Source organism: Calliopsis andreniformis, chromosome 2, assembly GCF_051401765.1.
Source record: "Calliopsis andreniformis isolate RMS-2024a chromosome 2, iyCalAndr_principal, whole genome shotgun sequence".
In the NCBI taxonomy this organism is placed as follows: Eukaryota; Metazoa; Arthropoda; class Insecta; order Hymenoptera; family Andrenidae; genus Calliopsis; species Calliopsis andreniformis.
Window position 1 is genome coordinate 10,823,772 of NC_135063.1, and position 20,657 is coordinate 10,844,428.

Sequence of the window (20,657 nt, forward strand, 5' to 3'; positions counted from 1 at the left end):
TTGAAACACCCGACATTGTAACTTCCACTGAGTTAATTCCGCTCGTTCCGAATAGCTCTTTTTATGCCGCGCCCTTATAATGAGAGAATTAGTTCAGAAACGTTTAAGTGGATTACTTAATCGATATTATTTCAGCTACTTAATCTGAGAATATTTTCGTTTCCCAGAAGTTGATTTCTTTTCTGGGAGAATAAAATTGCGAGAGAGAAAAAAATCGATGCCCTTTGAACTTTAAAATAGAAGCCTTTAGTTTTGTGAAACAAGCTTCAAGTGAAATGTGAAACTAACTGTATTTCGAAAACAAGTGAAAAAACAGAAAGTGACTCTTAACCCACTTTATGCACCCTTTTCACCATTTTCACGGCCCCAATTTATCGCTGAAGTCATGCCTACATAATTCAACGAACTGAAAAAGAAATCCCACTAAACCTCTCATCACGACCCTAAAATTAAAAATCACACCCCTATAGGAGACCACTCACGACGGAACGAGAACATATCGATATTACACCTCGACGAGAAAACAAGGGAGCAGCTAATTTCACCTAACAACGCCAATTACGCCCGTGCACACACCGCGTCGATTCGCTTCGTTAGCCCGAACGAGCGCGTTCCACTTAATCGACGCGTGATCCTCATAATAATATCCATCCTATCGTTTCCGAACGAGATGCTCTTGTAAAAAATAGGGAGTCCAGGAGGCGCAGGTGCGCGGCGGATGACAGGCTAAGTGATTCGAAATCATCCGATATAGCGCAGGTCTCCGCTGTTTCCCTGCCAGCTGGGTGTCCCGTGTACCCCGCGCGCGTGGAAGCGCGGTGCACAGTCGATCGAAGCGAGAAGCTCGCGAGGGTATCGGCTCGGTGCAGAAAGGCGTGCTATTCGTCGAGCCGTTTGTGATTTAGCGCAATTGCCAGCGCACGATTTCGTCCGATCCGCGCGCACGGGACGTGAAAGGGTGCAGGGGTATGGCGTCACCCATAGACGCGTCCACCTACCGGTTTGTACTTCCTGGCGGATGACTCTCCGGTGTACTGGTATTAGGGATCCATTAGCTAATGGTCGCCACCAGCCATCTGCTCGACGCTACCTTTTATTCGCCCGTCGCTGCCGCTCTCTCTTCTCCCCTTCGTCTTTTTCTCGCCTCCCTGTCGGCCACTGTCCCACGGCTTAGTCCAGGCCCATAACGGCCACCGCCGATTCATTTATTCATATCTCTCTTTTTTCCCCGTAAACGAACCCCATGCCACCGTTCCAACCCCGTCGCGGTTCCATCGTGGTTTTCGTTTAACGTTGCACGCTCCTGCGAGGGTGTTGTTCTTTTCGGAGGGAAGGGGTTGCGCGAAATCGTCCCCATGGTTGCGGAAACGAAGTCTGTGGATAGCGTGCTCTTTGTTGGGGCTCGTTGCGATCGTCCTTCTCTGAGAGGTTTGATCTAGAGGCGATGGCGGAGATGGATTATACAGTGCTAGCGAAGGGTGAGGTTTCGGTCCCTACCGAAACTCTCCCTAGAAGTGAGAGTGAATTGGCTGGAAAAATTTGGGATTTCTATGTGGAGCCAAGTGGCTAAGAAATGAGTGCATATTGGTGTGTAGGTATGTATGCTTGGAAGCAAATGAGTCTTCTGTTGTGTCGTTAGCTGATATTTTGGGATTAGAGGATTTCTCTTAACTCAATTTTTTACGTTTAGTGTGAAACATTTCATCAATAATTTATAAGAATTAGAAACCTTTTATCACTTACATTGATATCATAGCACTTAGGGGATAAGTTAAGTAGGTAATACCAGTGTGTCTGATATAATATTCTTCTTTGAAACTTCAAATTTATCTGCTTCCAACTGTATGTGACATTCTTTAAAAACTGTTCAGAGTAAACATAGTATCACGTGTTTTTCCAACATTATCATCGTTCATCCAAGAGTGTAACAAGCCAGCATTGCGTTACAAGAGGCATTATAAAAGTTCCAGCTCGCTACAGGAAACAGAAGTTTAAGAAACAAGATTTCTTTTCCACAGCGCGACTTTCTTGCGATTTAGATGTACCTTGTGTTTCTGCCTCTCTAGTCTCGGACTGTTTAAGTAACGATCGCTATATTAAGAAGCTTGCACAGTTCTCGGGACATCCTCTTTGAACAAAAAGCCTTACGTTCGTCGATGGACGACAGGAGTCTGCAACATTTACGCTTTCATTTCTTGCATTCACAACACAGTCTTGAAATCTTATGAACCGTCATTTCCTCGATAACTGTTTACCAGAGTGACTGGTAACAAGCTAGTCGAATGATGCTGCAACACTTCGCGTGGATGTAATCGCATAATTTCGACGTACAGAATGTGCAAACGCAATAGGACGATGTCAACGTTATTGCCCATGCATTTTCTACGCCGACCACGTCACAGCGTTATTTATGTAAGCACATTTTTGCCGAGAGTAAAAATTATTTCCTCGTAAAAAGTTCAAGAAGATACATATGGGATTTAATTTCCGGCCACCGATGCTGGCTGGCCAGGGCCCTGCCAGCCACGAAAATTGCGTGCCTTTAAAACGAAGCCGACTTCCTTTATCATCATGCAATACTTTGTACTGCAATAAATTTGAGATTTGCTAACGAGACTCAGAGAGGATGAAACTAAATTTAAAAAAATTAGATAACTCTATTTACTATTAAAATATAAATTATTTGAAATACAGATTGCGAAAATGCTAAAATTAGTAAAATTATACAGAAGTATACTTTGAGACTATAAATGAATATGCATTACGAATCAGAGAAGTTCGAGGATTATTTAACATATCAGAAGAAAAACAGCAGTATATATTCATAGGCTCCCGCAAGGCCAACATATCTCCTTTGAAACTCTCTGCACCATTGTGTCCATGAAAGAGGACCCAGATTCTCGCGAAGAAGAGGCAATGTTTTCTTCGAAAACATTCACGAAAATCCCAAAGGTACCCGGATGTGAGACCTCTTTAATAAAAAGGCGAGAAATCAGGCTCGCCTGTTCTGTGGTCACGATTTCCACGAGATCGAGAACTCGCTGGCGACGGTGTCCTTCATCATCGTGTCCATAGAAGAAGTTCCAGATCCTCGCGGAAGAAAGCTGGTGTTTGCAAAGAAAATATCCGCGAGAATCCCAAAGGTAGCCTGAATCTGAAAGTTGGCGCGGCGAACGAGACGCGGAGCGCGAATCGGCAAGATTTACAGAAGTATTTTGACAGAAATACACGAGGCAACGTTGCATATTTCATCGAGCGGGCTTTCCACCAGGGATCGAGCAACGGAGTCCTCCGCGGGAAGGGTTCTTTGTCTTCGTTTGGTAGACTGGTCGGCTCAAGGGCTTACGAGTGAGGCTGCGAGGTTGAAAAGGCTACGCTCGGTACTTAAACGGGTGATATATGCGATATACACTCGATGCTGCCCACAGGTACTTACCTGTGTACTCGCGAGCAGGTAGAGGGCATGAGCTAAGGCCGACTTCTACACATGTTCGCCTACTTTACATTGCGGTGAGTAATGCGCCACGGGCCTGGCATTAAAAGCGCCAGTAAAGTCGGCTTCGCCAAAGGGTACGGAGCCAACGACGGCGTCTGGCACCGTGAGTCCTGCGACGAGAAGATGGACGATTGGATAGCTTCGCGCAGTTAATAATATGTCATTAAAAAAGCCCCTTCAAAAATCTTCCCTCCGATTATGTGCAAATTATATTTTTTTCCCACATTCGACAGCCTCGGTCTGATGTCACTGATAAAGGCTGATCCTTTGAATGTAAATTCAGGAATCGTCATTGTATTCCGATGGGCGATGAGATCGCGAGATACATTAAGGGAAGAAAAATTAATTAGATCGAGCGATAGAGGTTCGAGGTTTCACGGGTCGAAAGTCAATGGATGGACGCACAGATTGGAGCTGTTTTGATAAGCATCGTATATTGATGCTGATCGACGATGGGCAATGAAAGTTAAGAGTAGTAAAATTGAAATTCACGATGCGACCCGGCGTATTAGCGGTGCGCGTACGAGCAATTCAATCGCATCGCCAGCGATTTTGCATTTAATATTGGGCCAGTTGTTTGTACACGGTGGGATTAATTTTACGTCGCGGTTTATTGGCAGCACCGAGCGTATTGCTGGCTAATTTACCTATTGAAGGGTAACGGACTTCATCCATAGTCGACAAACATTATTATTCAATTGTAGATTGTGTTTATATTGTATATGTGGGACATAATCGTCACGATGACAATACGGAATGAGTGCCATTTCAACTGATTCTCGACTGTTTACAGTGTTTATCGCTTATAATCGGAGCTTCATTATTTTGATACTTCCAATGCCTTTGTGGAAAACTTTGTTAACAGGAAAGACAAGAAGAGAAATATGTCCTTTGAACGTTTTAGCTCTTCAGATGAGGAAGTCTTTAGAATACTAAAATTTTTGAACACATCAGTGAAATTCTATAAATTCATAAAATATCGGAGAAAGAGACTGGAGTAGTATTTTAGCGCCGAGAGAACAACTAAATGATCATTTATATTAAATAACGAGAAAAGCTGAATGGGAACAAAATAAATTGAAAATAACAGAAGACCACTTCAAATAGACGTCACTATAATCAAGGTGATAGACAGACACGTGGCCAAAGAAATATTGTATTTCTGTCAATCTCCAACAACGCAATAAATAAAACCGAAACAAATAGAAATCTGTTCATAGCCCGAAAAATTCAAACAAATAGAAAGCACAATGTAATTCTCTCACGTACAGTCGATACAGCAAGCGTTAACGGTAAAGCAATTATTTGATTGCCAATTATTTAATTATTCCCTGGTCGGTTTAAATCAAGCAGTTTTTAAAATTCTCCGAGGCAGCCGCGTTGCTCGAGTAAACTACGGTACACAAGCCGACGTTGTTGTTTTGGAGTTTCGCATTACACGTCTGCTTTCCTCCAAGAAGTGCACCTACTAATTACCTGCTGCGTCAGTCTCCTCGTTAACCGTAGACGGGAGCAAAGGGAACGCTGAAACACAGAGAGGAATTCCGAAATAACGGTTAACCGTGGCAACGAGTCGAATCAATTCGAAATTTCCACTGTCGAGATTCGCGATCTCCACCCCCCTCCCTCCCCGACGCCCGTTAATAATCATCCCATTTAATTAAAATAGTACACACGCGAGATGGAGCGGCGACATCAACAGGATTCGATGAAATTAATACCCCCCCAGGCTTGAAATTTGGCAAATAGCTCGGCGAATCAGCACACGGCCGCGACTCGGAGCAAACATCGAGCCACGACAAACGAGAAGTAACAGTCACGACGGGTAATGCGATTTCCCTTAGCGTTGTTCTTGTTTTTCGTGCCGCGACTCACGATTAGTTATCCGGCCGGAAGTTTCGACGTTGACTCGGAACCAATTGTTTCCTTCCACAACTGCTCCTCCTAATTACTCGTCGACGGCGAAGCTACACTGGCTCGGGCCAGCCGTTTCCAGGAGACAGAGACGCGGCCAGCGAAGAAGCAATCAACGGAAGAACGAGGGGGAAAAAGTGGAGACCAGGCAGTTCGGGTGAATCGAACGGTAGAATTCGACAGATGAAGAGGAAAACACGAAAGGAAGTCGAGCGGGAGGAGGAGTTGGTCAGGGAGCACAGTGAGCTCCATTCATCGGGCCAATCGTCTTTATGCGCTAACTAAATCACGTTCAGTCATAACACGATGTTTGGACGTGGTTAAGATGATACAAACACACAATAAGATTATGTATTTTGAAGCCTTTCTACAGCGGGACCTGAGCTTTCAATAGCGTGCAATAACATTAGTAGATACTGTTTTCTGACAACATCGTTTTATGAAAATAAGAAAATTATGTCGAAAATTCTGTTGAGATAAATTCCGTTTTCCTGGTTACAGAATTAAAGACCCATCATCTCAGAGATGAAACAAAGCGTCAGCAGTGTTTCGTGATGCTTAGAATAAGTAGTCGATAAGAAACAGAAGAACAAGATCAAAGGATGAGACGGGCAAAGTGAATGGAATCGAAAGGCAAGTTGAAAGAACAGGAAACGAGGAACCGACGAAGAGGCACGGAGAAGTCTGAGTGAGTACACATCGGTGTCAAAGTGGTTGAAGGCTGGCAGGGGCCCTTTTGTTGCGCCGCTCGAGACGCTTGGCATTATTAAAATTGGCCCCGCGGAAACACTTAACGGCTTGGCGGGCGGCGGTCGAGCCCCGAGGCGTCTGAATTACGAGCGATTGTAGTACATTTCCAAATGGCCACAACGACGACACTTATTTCCCTTCTGCGCGGCCCTCTTAGCAAGCCTGTATCGCAAAGTAAAATCGATGCTGCGGGCAGGACTTTAAACCTTTGAGTGATTTACGCGCAAGGTAGATCCTTTCTACTAGTTTGTCTTGAAAAACACAGGTACAGTCTTCTCAATTTAACGACACCTTGGTGTAACGTACCTCGTTAGAAGATCGCTAACTTGTTCAAATGATCGCTGATCAGGTTATTAAATAGCCAATGAATCATGCGTGATATGTTAAGTACAGACATTAAACGATAAATTTACTACCAAATGAATATTAGCTGAGTGTACCACAAATATTGTAGAAATATGAAATTGTAACATGTACACGAGGTCTGATGAAACAAATATTAATATTAACATACTGAATTATTCTTATGTCCCTAATCAATTTTTAACTACCTGGTACCTTTGCACTTCTTTCTGAGGAAATTAGAAGGAACTTGGAAAATGGTTCCGAAAATAAGAAACTGAATATTTCCTATATTATATCTTCACTAGACCATGTAGCATGCAGATCAAATTTTCAACACAATTGTCGCGAAGAAGCAGCGACGCTTAAAACTTCTAGAGTCGTACCTCGCAGTGATACTGGTTCAGGCAACGCCGATGGCACGTGTATCGACAGACAGGTACTTTTACGGTTTCCCTATAAGAATTCTCATTGCATAGGAGAGAAGCTATCATGACCATGGTCGCGGGCTCGGTTGTCCTTTCTTGGAAGCCCGAGGCAATCTCGAAGACGCGTTCGTTGCTTTATCTGTGCATTCACGGTCTATGACTGTTGCTCGTCCGGCTGTATCGAATGTCCTGACTCGACTCGATTGCGGTAATACCGGGAAAAAGCTTAACGAACGGATTGTTGCTCCGTCGACAGACGAAACGCGCGGCTGTCAGGACGCTGGATGAATGTCTAACAAGTTACGAGGCACTGGTTAGTCGCATGCACAACCGTGCTCATTGAGACGCTCCTTCGTGCCCGCTGAATATCTTCATTCGCGGCTAAAAATATTTTAGCGACCCCCCGCGGCTAATTAAATTGTAAATTACATTCCCGACACGGTCGCCTGCGCTTTATCCGCGAAATCTCGCGCGGCCCTGGCCGCCGACAAAGGGGGGCGAAAGGGGGAATGTAACGAGTCGATTGTCGTCGCATTGAACGTCGAAACGTGAGACTACGACGAAGGATGAATGGAAGTCCCGTGGACAGAGACGAATCGTCTAGAATTGAGAGGGAAAAACTGGCAACGATTCTGTTGCTCGGAAGGCGTCGGATCTTGGTGGAACTACGTTGCCCGCGACTGACAAGAAGATGGGAGATCATCCTTGGCAACCTCCTGGATGCTCAGATTATAGATGATCGTTACTAATTGATGTTTGATGCTCGATCTAACGTCGGACGATATTTTTTAATTCACTTGGTACCGTGGCGCAGGGAATGGCTTGATCGATCACTATCGCCGCTATCGAGGGATAAGGCCATGAATTTCTACTGTCGAACGAACGTGAGCGAAACGAAGTCCAAGGGAAGACCGTGTGCAGCCGAGACGGGAACACGTGTTAGTGCACATACTGGGAGAGCGAAAATTGTCACTCAGGATTAACGTTGTCCGTAGGCTCTATCGTGCATTACGTCCCGGGAAATATTGGCAATAATTCAAACCAACGTCCCCTCGAACGCGCTCTAACCTCCTCAGTCACGCCCAATCGCATTGGGAGATTATTCTGGTGAACGTCGCTAAGCGATGAGTTGTGCGAATTTCTGGAGTAGATTTAAATCCACTCGCAACTCGCAGGATTTAATTCTAATAATTCGATTAAAAAACAGAACAAAATGGCCAACCCATGCGCAAATATTTTACAGCGTTTCGCTCCGAGTTGCTGAGATATTTATAATAGATATTAATTTGCAAAGTAAAACGCATGCTCCGTGTTCAATTATTTCACCGAATATTCATTTCTGATTAATATGAAATATCGATTACCGTTGACGGGCTTCGTTGTAATATCAAGTTTGATCGTAATTAATTACCTATATGTACTTAATTACAATAAAATCCTGCGGCATTTTAAGACAGACATTCCACCATGCAATTAATTAACAAATATGATTTTTTTAATCACGAAACATGGGATGAGATAGATGGGATGGAGGAATGCACCGATCAATATGAATTTTCATATAACGCCCCTACATCAACGGTCGTCGTTTGACAATACGTAACAAGCGGTGAGCGCTCAAGGAACGCGAAAAATTTCATAATTCCTGTCACGATGAAATTTCAATATCAACGGGTGCGGGGGCGGTGAGGATAATTAAGCGAAAATTCTTATATATACACAGTTTCAAGACACAATCTAGTAGGACTGGGTAGTCACTGATTGCTAATTCTTCGCCGTAAATAGGGCTGATCTCCCTTTTGAGGCGTATACGCGCGCAACGTTTCCGCGGAAATGCCTGCCGATATTGAACATCCGCTCGTCTAACCGCGAGCTGCGCGCGGTTATATGAGAAATTGCTTAACGAACAGGATATGGAACGGAACGAGCTATACTAATTTCGCGGCAAGAAACACTTTACCGCTTCTAACAGGGCCACGAGTGTTTCCTTACAAACAGCCGAACGTGAAGGGAACGGAAGGTAATGCTGATGAAGTAATTGACACTACTTAGGTACTGAAAGACAAACATCGAGAGCACAGTTTATGCAAACTGAAGAGAATATTTTGAGCTGAATTTTCGTCTTTCTCTTCAATACGTTGTAATTCTGAATCGTTAAAGTGGCAATGTTTTACGAAGAGTTCAAGCACCTCGGGGTTACTGCAACTTTAATGATGTGCACCTGCTAACACGCTTTTCATTAAAGAACTGTTGCGACTTGTTATAGGACAGCTGAACGTATAATTAAGATGTAATTAAAAATATTTCCTACCATGAGAAATTTCAATACCAGTGGGTTATTCTAGACGTTCTCTATAAAAAGGAGATGAGAAGTTGATGAACAGAGCGAGGAAGATGCATGTGTCTTTTTCATTCGTATCGTTACGAATTCACCACTTTTTAGAACTGTAATTTAGCTTAGGATGAGCTGGAAACCATTACATTAATTTCAGAAGTAGTTGGAGTCGTACTCAGTAAAAATTAAAAACTACAGGGTATTCTGTTATTTTAACAAATCTAAAAAATAATTAAAAGAAACCAGAACCTGCGCGTGAAAGAAATTTTGATGACACGTTCAACAAACCTTTAACTATAAAATTCGCCACATTTTGTGTACCAATATTCTATTAAAGCTTGAACCTTTATGTACATTGAAAACATGTCCCATCCATCAACTAAAACGAGACACTGGGTACGAATATGGTCATAATTAAGCCATCAAACGAGCGCAGAAAACAGAAACGACCCATCGATCAGCGTGGCCCGACCGTGCAGAGCGTTATTATAAATGAAATTGTCGAGGCTTTTGAAGGAAACACGTTCGTTAATACAAGTTCGAACGGCACGGTTCTTGAATATTCATCCCGCACGATGTTTCACAATGCGCCATTGTTGCATCTCAATAGAACGGTTCTCATTGTTCAAATGTAATGCTCGCACGAGCCGGCCGGCCACGAAGGGGTCGCTCGTAAACACTGACAGCCGTGAGAACCACGAGCCTGTTTTGAACCACCTTTCTGTTGCACAATCATTTTTGCCATAGAAGGAATCTACGCAAACAATGACGAATTTCATCAAGTTCTCTCCTTTAATTAATTTGCTTGCTTGCCACAACAATGGCTAATGTGGCAGAGAAATTACAATAATGAAGTTAGAATCAGAACCATGGAGATCGAACTCTAAATTTTAATAATCGATTTAAGTGTACGTAGTTGTCATTTGATTAAGAAGCTAAAAGAAAGGACTGTGCTCCTTGAGTACTGTGCAAGAACTAAGAAAAATCAAAGTGATGGGAGTAGCGGAGAGTAATAGCGTGCGTTTTTGCCATCAGCACTCCGTTGCGCTGGTCGATCGGTCGTTATGTTAAATGTAATTAGTCCCCGTGTCAAGCAGTACTCCTTCATAACTGGATGATAAATGACCGTAGATGGTCATGTTCTTTTGGTGTATCTGTGACTACAAAGTAAAGCAATATAAATCATGTTTTTTACTTCTAAGAAACGAGAATTTAATAACATATAAATTCATAATTTCAGATGCCAATTTCTGGAAAGTAAAAGAAGATGTGTGACTTATACTACTTTGCTTTAGAATCACAGATATATCAGACTTTCTAAGTACACGTACCCAAGTCCAAGTGTATTCATGTGCCAACATACTCACGCGCAACTCTACACAAATGCAACTGTACTGCAATCATATTTAAGTACCCAAAAAAACAATTTCGCAGGGACACTTTAATCTTTCATCCCAAATACGAAATGCTGGAGAGTCGACGCGCTTTAAGCAAAAATAGAAACAGAATGAAAAGGGAAATGGTTCCATTTTCCAGAGAGAAGCATGCTCTCAGCAGAAGTCGCGCGTTCGAGGTAATAAATAATTGCACGCTGAATGGTTGATTATCATGGCGCTTTACGTCGAGGGACGACGCGATTCGTGTCGCATTCACGTGTCCGTTTTCCTCCTTCAACACGCTTACAAGCGGAATTACTTAATGACGATACTCATTCTCCCGTTCACTTAGTTTAGTATGATGCCAATGGGGAAACCGCGACACAAGTGGATGGTGTCCTGTGTGCTTCCAAGCACTTCCACGGTTAAGTGCACCAAGGGATGCCGGAGGGTGCAGTCACACCACCGACGAGTGCACGCTGCCAACTTGAGGGGATACACTGTGGCTAGGCTGCCTGTCGTTGAATTTCACGATACACCGTCGTCTACGATGCCACAGAAAAACCAGTTCGAATAAAGTCTCCGAACAATTCTTTAACTGTGTCACTCCTTCTTATGAATCCTTTTATTATTTTATAACTCCTTACACATTTTTCATGCGCTACGATTTGAGAAAATTATCTGTGAAATTTGCAAATTGTAGATATCATTTTTTAACTGGGGAAAGTATACTACTGTATTCTGAAAATTTAATATTAATACTGGACTAAAACAAGGGAATAAACGAAACATTTACCTACAAGAGGTAAATTAATTTACTTTCAATTATTTACGAGATTCAATCCAAACTAAAATCTGGAAATCTTAAAATCCTTCTCTCTTCTACAAATCCTACATAAGCATACGACTTACTGAAGGATAAATAACGAAGACCTCTGGCAAGGTAAATACCTCGTCATGTTCCCTAAAATCTGCTTTATTGTCTTTTTAATATCCCAGAGCGTTTCACTGCGTAATGAACAGGGTAGCTCGTTATGCAGCTCCATTGTTTAACTGCTTGCTCCTAAATTACGCGAAAGAATTATATTAATCCGCCTCGGAGGTAACATAAAATTCGTGCCGCGGCCCAGCGACTCCGAGAATATATTCCGCGAAAGTTCCATAAGCACCGCGGAGATTATTGCCCGTGAACGACACCAGGGGGTGAACGATGGGAGGTGTGCAAAGGGTCAGGAGGTCCCGGGAGCAACAAAAAGTCGTCGATATGAGAGAGAGAGTATCCAGAGGGTACAGCCAGTTTTTCACGGCGCTCGAACTTTCCTTCCTCTCTCGCGTATCTTGTTTTTTATCGCCGCGGCGCGCTCGCTCACGCGGGCGCGGGTTCAGGCGCGTGCTGTCAGATCAAAAGCATGAAAATGCGGGGGAGAGGCCGAGCGTCCGGCAGAAACAATGAAAGCAAATACGGGCAATGGAAAACTAGCGGGCACAAAAGGACGAAAAACCGGTCATGCCGAGTTACAAAGGACCGAGCGCGGAAAAGTACCGTGGATATCCAGTTTAGGCAAACACCGGGATGAATAAAAAAAACACACACATATCGAGAAACCGGGTGCGGGAGAGGGAACAGGTTGGCTGCGCGGCGGCGATATTGCCCAAAAACCGCCAACTGCGGATCCGATATATCGGCGGTCACAACCGTCATATGTTCCGTTCTACCGACGTTTCAATGAACGCGTCAGGTAAAAAAAAGGAAATAGAGATCGATCCGGGAGAAAAACAGCCGACGAACGTGCAGACCTAGAGGAAGCCTGCTGGTACACTCCTGCAGGCAATTACGCGTCATTTGCTGGCTAAAATGCCCACTAAATGGTAACTAATAATGGAAGCTATATTCCTTATCGTGTCGATTTGCAAGTTACGTAAACAGTCTGTCTGAACAACGAAAGTAGCGCGGACAGTGGTGCTGAAATCATAGATAAAGGGGGAGTTTATTTTCAGGGGTTGAAATCGTGGAAATATTGGCCATTTATCGTCGAACCCGCGGTCTAATAAAGTGAAGGATTCAAATCGAAGGGGTCTATGGTATCGATGGACCAGGGGGTGAAAAGACGGTTGGAAGGAAGGACGCAGATGTGAGATGATAACGCATCGTCGAAAGCGAGACAATATCGGGGATATAAAGCGAGACTTCGGTATTGCTTGGGATATGACTGAATTTGCGAATACGGGGAATATTTTGAAAACCTATCTTGTTTTTAGTACGGAAGGTGAATATGGAAGATGTATTTGTTTTTAGAAAAGATGGAGAGGATTCGAGACCAGGGAACAGAGGGTGCTGACAGTGGGTAGATATAATTTTACTGATGAAATTGGTATGTGCATACCAGTGTATATTTAAGTAAAAAGAGTTCATATTAATTAAAATTTGAAATTCTTGAGAATAAATCAATATAATATAATTATCAGGTATTTCACTGAATCCTGTACGTTTTAATTAAAATTTACAAGACAAAATTTGCATCTCTCACGGAAGAAGATTCAATTAAAAAAACTTTTACTTCAATATATAGGATGTTTCAAAACACGTGGTCACAACTTCAAGAGCGAACTGAGAAGAAAAATGAAATACAGTTTAATCCAACTTATAATTCAACAAAAAGGTCCACAAAATAAAGAAACTCCATACCATTTGGAATTGACGACTCATTCGCCTCAGGATAATACAGGAACAAATCGCTGAGAAATGGAAGCCAACAATGCAAAGCCATGCTTATTTGTGCATTATCTCTGTCAGGAAAATGGAAAATTACCTACTGGCTAAGGAGACAATTCGCAATCGTTAGTATCGTTAGATGACAATTTCTTTCGCTCCTCTTCTGCCTCTTTCCGAAGGGGAGCTCGATCCAAGGAGACTGAAGCGACGAAATCAAATCACCTTTAATGCCGTTCATTCCGACGCGAGCGATTCAATTTCCGTGCACGCGCCGGTGTAAACGCAAAAGCGCGACGCGAACGCGGCTCCTTCGTGCCGCATGGGCATTTCAGTGCGCGCCAAAGGCGCCCAAGTAATTGCGAAAAAGAGTTATTCCGCTGTCCGGCTGCCTTTCACCCAAAGCACGACCATGTTCCCTCGGGGTGGCCTCCATTGACTACGAGGAGACATTAAAGCGGCGAACGTTGCTTTTCACCGAGATGCAAATCTACGATCTTACGACCGAACCCCTTTCGAACCCTGTAGGTCTACGAGCGAAGCCATGCCGTAAAGTTAAGACTGTTCTGTGAGCGTCTTCGGAGATTCATTTTTATTATGGAACTGCATTATCCTCGAGGTGTAACCCTTTGACGAGAGTCAAGACTCTGACGTAACTATTATGTGTATAGATGGTATTAAATCATCAACATATACGTTCGCTAGAAATACTTGAAAATGTAGACAGCGATTTCAATTTTGAAGCTTCTAGGAAAAGAATATAATTTCTGTTTTATCTCGCGGCCCCTCCCGAAACTTGCCATTCCACGAGTATATTAAAGAAAATTGCAATAGGAAACAATTCCTGGAACCATCATTATTACTCGAAGTCGGTCAAAATTCCGATAATCATAGACCTGCACAAGAGCGTTTCGACAGTTATTTCGTAATAAAGCTTAATTAAAACGAGGGCAGGAATTCGGGCAGGTCCGAGGTAGAAAATCGAAAATGTAGGCCGAGTAATTCATTATTTCGATAACCGCGACGAGACCGAGTTTCCTGGCCCGTGTTCCGTGTCCCGTAATCATTATGATTTTTCGAGTGCACGCATATAACGAGGCGAAAGCGTGAGCGCGGGGTATCGAGAAGAGCGGACGAGCGCGCATTTACATTCCCCGTCTTAATTTGCGGCACCGAAGCGACAGACGGTATTTCCAATTGAACACACACCACCTCGTCGACGAGGAACGAGGGTCGTCTGGTTTCGTGGTATCGATACACGTACATTGGGGGCGAGCACTCGTTTTTCGAGTGCGCCGTGCACTTTGAATTCTCTCTGTCCTCGCGTGTCCATTATACTCGAACCACTACGCCGCGCTCGTATTGCTGGTAATAATTCGTACGTCTGTCTCCTAAGGGGGGAAGAGTGTCGGGGGCTTCGAAGGAAGAACAAACGACAAGTGGGAACACGTGCAACGATCCCGTATTTGATATCGGGAGTGGCGCGTTTCAGGACTCTCGTATCCCTCTGTTGCCTTCGATTTATTTCACCTTTCGTTTCTAAACAAAAGATCACTCTCGATGCTTATGGTTCTCCACTGCTGTTGTGCAGCCAATCGTCACCATCTGATCCTATCGCGTTTTAAAGGCTTTGTGGAGAGTTTTGAGTAAGGTGTAGTTAATTGTGTGTTAGGGAGCTATTCATATGACTGATGTGGAGAAGGTGGAGAATTTAGAAGATAATTGTGTAACATGGAGTCGGTTATTCATAATTAACTTGTGTTACATTGATCAATTTACAGGAAATGTAATTATATCTAGAGTGTGGTGAATGTAATCTCAATCGATGATTGAAAACATTGATGCATACAATATTCAGGTTAATTTCTGTTTACATATTATTGTAATATAGTCAGTAAATTCTTCTTCATTTCTACACATATAGGATAATTGAGATAGATAATTGTCATAATTAATTCAGTAGAATATCTACAAATTGCAATTATAGTCTTCGAATTAGAATCATGAAATGAAAACAAACAAAAAGATTGAAAACTCCAAAAATTTAAATATATGTATACCTGGATATTTAAAATCTGAAAGAAAACTGTGATAATTCTACTTTCACCATAATTTGCATGAAACATTTCCTAAGGTAATACCCACGCACACACAAAATATCTGTGATAATCCCTTCACGATTAAAAGCCTACAGAATATAACGACCCACTGATTCGAAAGAGACTTTGCAAAACGAAGGAAACCTTCTCGCGGTAATTATCCGCGGCAGACTAACAAGCCGCTTCATATCCGCGAATTAAAAGAATATAATCGCGAGCTCGATTACGATGATCCAACCCTAAGAAATTACCCGGTCACGGGGCTGAAAGTGACTACACGAACGGATCGTTTTCCCACTGTTTAAGCAAATTGAACGGGCTTCTAATGAGAGCAGGTGTGCAGCGGTGCGCGCTCGAGCGAATGGTATCGTGGCAATCGGAGGAACGACGCTGGAAAAAGCGTAATCAAGCGAATACCGTCGGTTTCGCTTGCCGCTCATATTCGAAATTGCTGTCGCTCGTGCCCGATGCATATAACCAACAGCAAAGAAATCGAGCACGCTAATACCCACGCGCGTGCGCGCACGCGGCTACGAGACTAATAGGGCGAGTCGATGACGGAGCCGCGAAAAAGAGACGATGTAAGGGCGAGAAGGGGGGTGAAAAGCGAGACGAAAAGGGGAAGAGAGCGCGCGAGTACTCGAGGAGAGGGAAACCAGGCTACGTATGATTCCATTGAGTAGGGCAGCACATCTGCCACGGTGCATTGTGCAGCTCGGTGCGCTCATCCCCATCATCCGACCTCCACACGATGCAACGACTCTCTCTCCTCACAGGGGAAAAGAAAGTTAGGTCGATGCGGCAGGAGAGCAGAGGGACAGAGTGACTGCGAAAAAAAAGAGAGAAAGAGAATCTCCCCCTTTCAGTCTCGTGCCAGACCTTTATCGAGTTATATCGTCATATCGTCATACCTGCCAACCAATAAATCCGGGCGAGCCCTTTCACCGAGGCATCCGCTCTGATTTATGGCGGAATTAATATTAGATTCGCCGAAAATGCCCTCGACATATCGGGTTACGCGATTACCTACCGAAACTTAGGGGTGGAAGAAAAAAAGGTGCGTGAACCGGTCGACTCGGTGGCCGCATTCAGTATAGACTCTGCCTGGCCAAAAGCCCGTGAAATATGCCTCAAACCCCGGCAGGGACTGGGTCAGAAATTGATTTATCCTCGCTCGGTTTGATCTTCAAATTTTCAGGGAGTAGCTCTACCAAATTTTTACTCCTTTCTGAAACTTCAGACCCCCTTAAAAGGACAATTTTCGTTGACTGAAGAAGCTACAAGTAGTCAAATTAAGTGCTTTGCACAGTCAAATGAAGATTAGATTATAGTATTAGCAGTATCAATAGATTTAGTGTAGAGGGTTAGAAGATTACATTAAAAAATAAATAAAAATCCTTATTATACTCTTATGTTGAGTTTTTAATTTTTTAGTCTACCTTTATAGTCGAAACTCGAACTTGAACCTGTTGACCCACACTACCGTCTCTTCCCACGCCAGTGCCGCGCCAGAGGCGACTAGGAAATGTTAAAGCGCCGCGTGAAGTAGCGTTGCGGGATGCACATTGGGATTAGCTACCCACGGACCGACGCGAGTTCCGTTCGCTTGGCTGCCTCTGTTCGCTTATAATCTCGAGTGCATTTTTCATGGCGGCGCGTTACGTTACATATTTATGTCACGCCCGGTGTCCGACTCCTTTCACGTCGCTGGATATGCAGAAGCTGCACGAATGAGTAGGACGAGGCTCGCGTGGCTCCTGCAACGCGGCGTCCATTAATAATTTAGCGAGCTGAATAAAAGGGCGGTACTTGAATTTGATGTTACATCGTGGTCTCTGTCTCCTTTCCTCTGTTCTCCTTTCAGTTATCCCGTTGACTCTCCGTGCCCCTTCTATCCCTTGTATCGCGATATATAAATCCTTTTCAGCCCGAGCGTCCACCCTCTTCACAGAGAATCCGGACGGACGGGGATGAAAATGGGAGCTTACACGCGATTACAGACCCTCTGCTGGACCCTCCGGCCCAGTTAGCCCACTTTCCACTAACTTTTGACGTTGCACTCGACCAAATAAACTAGCTGCCCGGCACGGCAAAAGGCTTATTGTCGAACTCTATGAATTAATGATCTGTCGTCACGGTGAAATTCGACGTGAAAACGAACCGAACGACTGGCCATTCTCTCGTGCTTTCGACTTTGATGTCGGCACGGTTGGCTGCCCCCCAGACAATGCTGCTTTTCGAACTGGACCAAGTGATTCGTTACTATTTTTCAACCTTTCGCCGCAATGTAATTAGAGGGAAGCGAAGGGGTAAACAGAGAAGCTCTGCATCCCTTTCGCCGATTAATCGAGAAAATCGATTGTCTGTCTGTGTAGCCTTTCGTTGCACGTTTTTTAACCACCGGCGCAGAGATGACAGATTACACTAGTCGTTGAATTTTTCAATCAGCTCGCTTTGTGCGCGCCATCGTCGAAGCGCACAAAGAGCGCGCGCGCCACCGTGATCACGATCGAGGATCGTTGCATTCAAACGGCCCGTGATCGCACGCCTTTCACGTGTCTCGGATTTACATACGGGGTTACGGCTCCATTCGCGGAGAAAATGAAATAATCACGTTATGTAAATGGACACTCGGTGACGCCTGGTGTCACTGCCGAGGGACGTCTTCGTCATGGTTCGCGCCTGTTTTCGCTCGCACCGACCTGGCCCGTGACGAAAGCCAGAATCGCCGATTCATCGAGGCTTTTATCTTTTCTAACCACTCCTTCGTGCCTCTGTCTCGTCAAATCGCTGACCCCCATGCTCATTTGAATACAACGGGAAGAATCACAACAGGGAAGAATTTTTCTCACCAGTTTCTGCGGCCTGGCTTTGAGGAAGGATATTTCATGCGTTGGCTCATGGGATGACTCTATCAAAAATAAGTAGGTATGTACCTACTTTTACGAGCATACCTGGACCACAGCCAAAGTGTATTAAGTCACGCGGAAAAAGTGTGGATTTAATACACTTTAACTCTGGAGTCCAGATATGAGTTTTGAAAGCTAAAGGATACCACCAGATGAGAAGAAGCTTGCTCAATTTTGCTATGAAAAACACTGTCTTAGGACATATTAGTATCACTCTTCCATGTTCATACTCCTCTAGTATTGTATTCCAATAAACAGAATCAAATCGAAACTCATTTATACTGGGCAGTTCCTTGGACACGTGTTTTCTCATTCCCAGCTCACAGAGGACAGAAGTATCTCTTATATATAATATACGATCGTGACAAGGTGACGCAGAATGCAAAGAAGTTAATAGGAATTTCTCAAGTTAATTAAGAAATGATAATAACTCATTGCATTCTTGTTCTTTATGCAAACGTCCGAGGCAGTCGTGGCAGCCGAGGCTGTCGTCGGTAGCCACGCTCTTCGGGATTATGACACCCAGAGCTCGTTACTCGAACGCAGGCTCACGACCATTCAACACGAGGGACGCGTCGCGTCCAGCCTTATTACGAGTGCAACTCGCGATTCATCGTAAATTAGAGGGACGAAGGGAGCAATCAGCGATCTTGCAATGGTGAGCCGAGATAAGGCTCCTCGTTGAATCTCGTTTAAAGCAAGTGTGTCTAAACGAAGTCGGAGGAGACTTATATACATACTCTACCCCTACCCTCCGCCTCCCCACCTTCTATCCCTCTCTTTTCTCTACTTAGAAATTCTTCGTTCATTGTCCTGGGTCAGTGACGGCGAAATACTTTTCTGTCCACTCGTGAATGACGAGAGAGGAAGAGAGAGAACAATTCAAGAGATAAACTCGCGGCTAAGTCGTTGGCCTTACCGAGAAAACTTCCTCCTCCGCGGCACGCGAAATGCATATGCATGCGAGCATCGCGATTCCGAATGTTTTGCTCCCTCCCCTGGTACCCTGGCAGTTTCGTTGTTTTTCCTTTCACGATCACATGATGATGCGGTAATTCGCAATAATCAGTGATAACCGCTCCCCCGGGAAGAATTATCATTCGCAATTTAGATTGCGTTATCTAAATGTGCATCGTTTCGATGCAAGCGTGTCGCGATTGCTTAATGCTCGCCACTGAATGGTACACCCGTTCGCTTGGAATGCTGGACACTTCGGAGCTTGTGTCCAGTTAGAAGGACTCATTAGCCTTGTTAGACTTTTCTGGAGGATTGAATACTGGGATTCAGTTTGCGAAGGAAGTTAATTAATATTGCATTAATTTATGATGCATCGTAGTGCTTGATAAGAGTAGTAGATGCATACTCAATATTATGTACTTTAGTATCTATGATTTCCAGATACTGTTTCAAAGTACATATAATATAATTCTTTCTAAAAATTGTTTGGATTATATAGTACAAATTATTTCCAGCTTAAAATTTTTCACAAACTGTATAACTCTAGGAAACAATATTCACACACATTTATAACCTCACTCAGAGACAATTCAAAGGAGAAACATTATCGCTAAAAAATAAATGATCCTGCTCGGCGAGGAAAAGCTACACATTGTGAATTCAATAGTTAAACCCAAACTACAAACACACTCATTGATTTTTCAGTTTAATTAAAGCCATATGAGATAAAAAGGAACCAATTTTCCCTCTTGCCCGTTCGACGCCAGCAGAGTAAATCAACCCAGCGGGAACAAAATTTTCCATTTAATTCGAATTAAGTTCCATTACCCTGCGTTTGCGTTCATTACACAAACTTTATTCAGCGTCGATTTAACATTCCCAGCGTTATTGTAATATCCCCGACTGCGAGGCGGCAAATATTTTTCCCTGAACCGCGCGCTCGCACACGTCACGATCAAATACACGAGAACGAGCTCCGACTGTAGGATACCCGGAAGAGGGGCGATCGCGGTTAACCTTAACGTTTGCCATTAATTTCTATCGAGCGTCATTAAACGGCGTGGAGAGAGAAAGAGCATCGATAATCGGGAGAACGCTATTAAGTGACCGAGAGGCAGACGAGGCTACGGACGGATAATTCCAATGACACGCGATTACATTACGCTCGTTCGAGGCTTCTCGATTAGCAGGCAATTAATAAAGGCGATAACCGGACGCGGAAAGTCGGTTGGCGCCAATCGCCCCGCGATAGTCGGCAAAAGTAGGAAGGACGTTTCAGAGAAATCGATAATGAGCTCGCTCTTCTTTCGTCCCGCGCTTTCTCCACTAGCATCCAGCCAG

General features: G+C 43.9%; 1 protein-coding gene across 1 annotated transcript in view; it reads right to left on the bottom strand.

Moving 5' to 3' along the window:
- Nucleotides 1-20,657, bottom strand: part of LOC143188122 (discoidin domain-containing receptor 2) — a 144,248-nt gene that overhangs the window by 104,866 nt on the left and 18,725 nt on the right. The window lies entirely within an intron of this gene.